The sequence below is a fragment of the Helianthus annuus genome, chromosome 13, assembly GCF_002127325.2.
Source record: "Helianthus annuus cultivar XRQ/B chromosome 13, HanXRQr2.0-SUNRISE, whole genome shotgun sequence".
Classification (NCBI taxonomy): Eukaryota; Viridiplantae; Streptophyta; class Magnoliopsida; order Asterales; family Asteraceae; genus Helianthus; species Helianthus annuus.
In genome coordinates, this window is record NC_035445.2 from 83,432,780 (window position 1) to 83,438,781 (window position 6,002).

General features: G+C 35.5%; 1 long non-coding RNA gene across 1 annotated transcript; it reads right to left on the reverse strand.

The window, feature by feature from the left end:
* Positions 1–515: 515 nt before the first annotated feature.
* On the reverse strand, positions 516–5,475 carry LOC118485666. Its single transcript, XR_004877365.1, has 4 exons — positions 5,333–5,475; positions 2,647–2,769; positions 1,437–1,525; positions 516–1,005 (listed from the first exon to the last, which is right to left on the reverse strand). It is a non-coding gene; the product is annotated as an uncharacterized LOC118485666 (long non-coding RNA).
* Positions 5,476–6,002: the final 527 nt, after the last annotated feature.

Here is a 6,002-nt window from a genome sequence, read left to right on the forward strand (position 1 = left end):
AAATCATAAGTTATTCTACATATCGTGATCGAATTCGTTGTTTAAAAATTACAACGTAGCAAAGTGCGGAAGCGTGTATCATTATCGTGTTCGGTTCTTCGCTGAGCTTGATCGTCTTCCGGCGTCCAAGGTGTACCTACATTTCATAAACATGAAATGCTTTAGTCATACGGGGTTTAAATCATGTCCGAACGATGTCCGGGAAACAATTGATTTTCAAATGAAAACAAAATATAAAAAAAATAATCTCCACCGTAATTTACGGTGGGACCGTAAATTACGGTGGCCCCTGGGTTTCTATTCTTCTACCGTACAACAGACAATTAGCACCGTAACCAATTCATCTCCACCGTAATTTACGGTGGGACCGTAAATTACGGTGGACTCTGCATCCAGCTTCTCTATTTTTGCCGTTATTCGACACGAAAACTTTCGTATCTTTCAAACTGCTTATCCGTTTGATCTACCGTTTCTTCCTACATGATTGTAATTTAATCTTCCATCATATGGAGTTAAAATCCAACATCCGGATTAATAAAATTTAAGACTTTTAAGTCTTCGGCTTATTACTCTTTTACCAAAATTTTGACCCGTTTATACGTTTATCAAACAAACATACTTGTTTAACCTTTATATCACGTACACTACTTCAAATTAAGGTTATTTACCATATTAGGTTATAATCACAGGTTTATTACACAATTTAAACCCGTTTTCACTCGTATGCTTATTTTGACCCGTAATCCCTCTTTTAACCTATGATTTTATTTGAAAAGTCATTAAGCTTTCCAAATACAATGTTCCTTACCTAAAACATTTGGTTTACTTATCAAGTAACCAAATGTTCACCTTGACTACTTTTAACACTCTTTGAACCACATGTTCTAAATGAGGGTTACCCTTTTTCACATACCTGGCGCAGATCAATATATTGACCCGTTTTTAATACCTTGCTTTTATAACCGCTAATTCATAGCGTTGCTAATACCCATTTGACATTTACACCTGAAATAATATAACTCGACAAAAATCATTAGTCGTTATTGTCAAAGGGTGATATCTTCACCTTTTAACCCATTTGGTCTAAGTGACCGAATATGTTGACGAGATGATATTTATTACCATCTCATCTACATGACTCGCTCCGGTTTACATCGTGCGGTCATTTCACTTAATAATCATTTCTTAACACTTTTTAGCCTATCATGGTTTATGTTTTACTGTGTCTTTCAAAACCAATAGTTATGGTCAACGCATGACCAATTTACCGATTTAACTCCTTTTAACCATCCACATGGTTTCTTGTCATGATTGACTACTTTGTTCCGTACGTTTACACGCCGGAACATCATACCTCAATTATGTATTTATCTCATTCATAACTAATACGATAAGAGAATATCCTAACATATAAGACTAGTGTAAGCTATACTTACCTTGCATCCATGCCACGCCTTTCTTTCCGTACGCGCTCCGTTTGACTCGCTTCATCCACAAGCTTCCACCTAGCTTGTTAGGCGTCAAACTATCATCATTCACAAGGTGGTTAGATTATCATTAACAAATACGACTATTCCACCTTACGTATTTTCTATGTCGAAATCATTATTCGACTTCGTCATTAGTAAATTTTAACTTTCTACTAGTTAACTACCTCTAATCATATGATACGTGTAATTAACTAAAATCTACATTATGATTAGATTCCGTATTATCACGTATCACCCCTAATTAAATAAATTAGGAAATTACGTGTTTCATTCATAGTTTCAACATATGAACTTTGTGGGCATAATTTATAACACCAAAAATCAAGTTTCATATCACTGAAAATAGGCTGTTTTTGGTGACCTGTTTAACCTGTTTACAAGTCTTCAAAAATTATGATTTTTTTGTGTGGCGTACCCCTCGGAGGGTTCGAACTTGTGTTAAAATTTAAAGATCTAACTCTTTACCAAGAATTCGTAAAAATTCATTTACTAAGCTGCAATCAGATTCGTCACTTCTGACTGCAGCTTACGGAAAAATTCATTAAAAATTCCTCGCTTATCCGATTGACGAAATTCCAATTGGCAATTCTTCTAATCACTTAATACTTTCTACAGTAAGAATTTGAGAGCATAACTCAATTCCTAAATTGAGTTATGACATTCGTAATGGGCTGCAGATTCTGCCAGAAAACGCAGCTTGAACCTTTGATACGGAAAAATTCATAAAACGCTCAATTTTCGTCGAAAAAATGCGATTCCAGTGGGGTTTTAAAGATATTTCATGGAATTACATTTTAGGCTCAAGAAACACATGTTTTTACCACGTTTTATCTAGGTTACAGCCAATACAAGTTGGCTGTAAATTCTGATCAAGAACCGTTTGAATTCAGCTTTCAAATTAAGCATGTTCTTGACATCATAACACTATTTATTTAGCGATCAAAACCCTAAGAACATCTTATACCTCAATTTAGCATCAACAAAAATCTGAATTTACTTGAGCTAAGCATGATTTCAATTTATACTTGTCTAGGGTTTACTCCTAAACACTATTTCACTTCAATATCATCCAAACAACATTCATGCAATACTAATTTCGGATTATAATTGTTCATCCATAATTTTGAATAGAATCAAACAACGAATTTTGACATACCTTGTGATCCCCTAGGTTTGGTGATCACTAATTTATTAAAAGCCCCAATTTCCTAGCTTGATTTCCCTTGATTTGGCTGAATTTCTTGTGATTTAGGGTTTTGATAAAAACCCTTTTTGGCTCCTGTGTTGGTGTTTTGATTTTTTATTAAATTAAAACTATTTTCTCATTTAACACTTTTAGTCCCTCAAGTTTTTAGAGTTATCAAAAGGATTATAAACCAAGTTTTCTTTATTGTTTTCAAACCACATAATTAACTAGGTTGATATTCCTAGTTACTTAGTGGGTTTCGAGAGTTATAACCCTTTTTATTTTAACTCCCGTTAACTCGGGCTTCTTATAAACTTACTTTTCTCAAAGTATTTATTCTCCTTTTAATTAATATTAGGTTTATTTACTTAAATCCTAATATTTACCGGGTAAATTTTCACCACTAATGGTATTTTACCCGTCTTTTAGTATTAACGTGGTTTGATTACCAAACCCGTTTTCGGGGTGTTACAAGTCTACCCCCCTTAAAGAGGTTTCGTCCTCGAAACCTTTTCTTACATAGTTCATTGAGTTCTAAACTCAATGCGTTTTGACTTGAGTAATTTCTTAAGCATTACTCATACTCTAACCAGTTGTTAGTATTACCAGAAAAATTATGGTAATGTCTTTCTGGTTACAGAACCTCTACGTACCTGATACGACATAATGTGACTTGAAATAACGTAATTCCGTTATATATATATATATTTTTTTTACTTGTTTAGTTAACTTAGCGATTTCCATCGCTTTTAGATATTACCGAACTCTTGGTGAATCCGTTACCTTGACCCGTTTAAGGGTCTTTAGTGAAGTCTTTCACTTTTAGCAACAATTTCTTTTGTTTTCAGAATTCATTTATTCGGTTTAGTTATACCGAATCTACCGCTTACAAGCAACCAGATTACTTAAATGACCTTTACCGCTCGCTTGGTTATAATGTGATTCCACTTCACATTGCATTTCTTGACCGTGATCGCGTCACGCATGTTTAATTTATATCAACCTTTCATTTTCAAAAAGATCAGTTTTCGAATATATCGTCTTGCGCCTATCAGCGTCAAGACTTGAACCCTTTATGATTACTATTCAAATTCCTGTCAGAATTTATATTTATAAAAATATTATTTCTTACTAAATCTGAATTTTAGTATAATGTTTATCTCTTAACTATGTCAATTACTCATGTCAAGGGAATTGACAACCCCTAATTTATTGTTTTTCGTTCTCGTTTTACGCAAGGGATCGTAACAAGTTCCCTCACCTTACGCTATTGACCCGTAGGTTCTTTCACCTAACCTCGTAGGCTATTTTCTTAAGCTTTCGTCTCTTTAAGACGAGGCCCTTATGATCCCTTTGCTTTAGTTCATGACCCGTCGGTCATTTTGGCCCCTCCATTTTTCCTTAATTGACTCGTTTGACTCATTTTAGGTGAATTTTCATCACCTATGAATGTCAGACTTCGTTCTTTATTTGACCCGTCCAACTTTGAATTGGTTGAACGCAATTACCTAAATTTATATTTGCGAAGATTCTTATCATCTTTTAGTCATGACTCATATTCCGAGTCTTTTGACTTTCTATTTCGCGTTCCTGTTTCTCAGTCTACGCATGTGTTTAAATCCTTACCCACCAACTGGGTGTTTTACCGAAGTCGTTATTATTGCAACCCTTACGGTATGTATTATGACTTCGTTTCACTTTTATATTCCTACTCCGTTCTCAAATTTGGTGTTTTACAAAATCGGCCTGTTAAGAGTCTTATTTGTATTCTTCGGGTTCGAGTGTAAGTACACTACCTCCCAATGCATATCTATATCACTTTACATGTTTGCATTTTCCGGGTTCGAGTGTAAGTACACTCCCTCCCAATACATGTCTACATCATCTTACATGTTTGCATTTTCCGGGTTCGAGTGTAAGTATCACTCCCTCCCAATGTTTGTCTAAATCGTTTTACATGCTTGATGTTTTCTGGGTTAGAGTGTAAATACACTACCTCCCAATGTTTGTCTAAATCGTTTTACATGCTTGATGTTTTCTGGGTTCGAGTGTAAATACACTACCTCCCAATACTTGATGTTTTCTGGGTTCGAGTGTGAGTACACTCCCTCCCAATACTTGATGTTTTCTGGGTTCGAGTGTGAGTACACTCCCTCCCAATACTTGATATTTTCTGGGTTCGAGTGTAAGTACACTCTTTCCCAATACTTGTCTGAATCATTTTACATGCTTGTTTGTCCCTTCACTCGGGCTCATTATCCTAATGTAATACGCTCCCGTCACTTGGTTGTGCGTTTACATTGTTACCAAGTATTTTGCTTATCTGATTCATTTGGGCACTTTTTAATTAGTCCCATTCACCCTGCCCTTACTACATCGGATGTAAACGTGTCCGCCGTAAGAAGTTCATGGTAACATATGCCGCTACTTACTTGGCCAGAGTAAGCGATTAACACATGACACGCATGACCTTTTTACAGTTTTCACATCACGCCCTATGTAAGTAATACCTCTATCTGTTTTTCTTGGAAACAATATCCCGGATAGGTTTTCTATTCAGGTCTTTCCAAGTTTTTTTTTTATTTTACATATGCAACTTTTAAGTTCCTACTTATTGTTGCATATTACTATCTATGCTATTATTTAAAATGTGCACCTGGTAATGTTTTCCCCGACGGGCGTTCTTTGCCATTAACCTTGTTCGCGGTCATTACGCGATTTAGTCCTCGGTGAGTATGCTCCTCTTGTCATACTTCGGACCGTTCCATCATCATATCCACAATTCGTTTGACTCTCGTCGTCTTCAAACGCGAGTGTCCTTCAATTTAAAACATTCACAAAAGTTAGTAACGTCAACCGCAATAATCGCCCGTATTATAATACAAGGCTTTTTCTACTACACGCGTCAACGCGCGTATTTTCGTCAACTATTTCAATCATTTTAATTGGGGTAACGCGTATCACACGATAGCCCTATGTGTTGTTTACAACACTTTAGCATACTAACTATTCACGTACTTGTACTTACCGGATTTGCGATCAAGCCTCGAACCGAACACTATTCTTTGTCAAGAGCATAAGGTTTAAGTCCAAGCATGGTTCCTCCCCACCATACTCGAATCTCTTAAACCAAGGCTCTGATACCAACATGTAACACCCGGTCTTATTATTCAAGGTTTAACGTAAATTTTACGTAAAACAATCATGTAATTAAGATTACATAAACATTTGGAAATACGGGTTTATTAAAACTTTTATAAATCATAAGTTATTCTACATATCGTGATCGAATTCGTTGTTTAAAAATTACAACGTAGCAAAGTGCG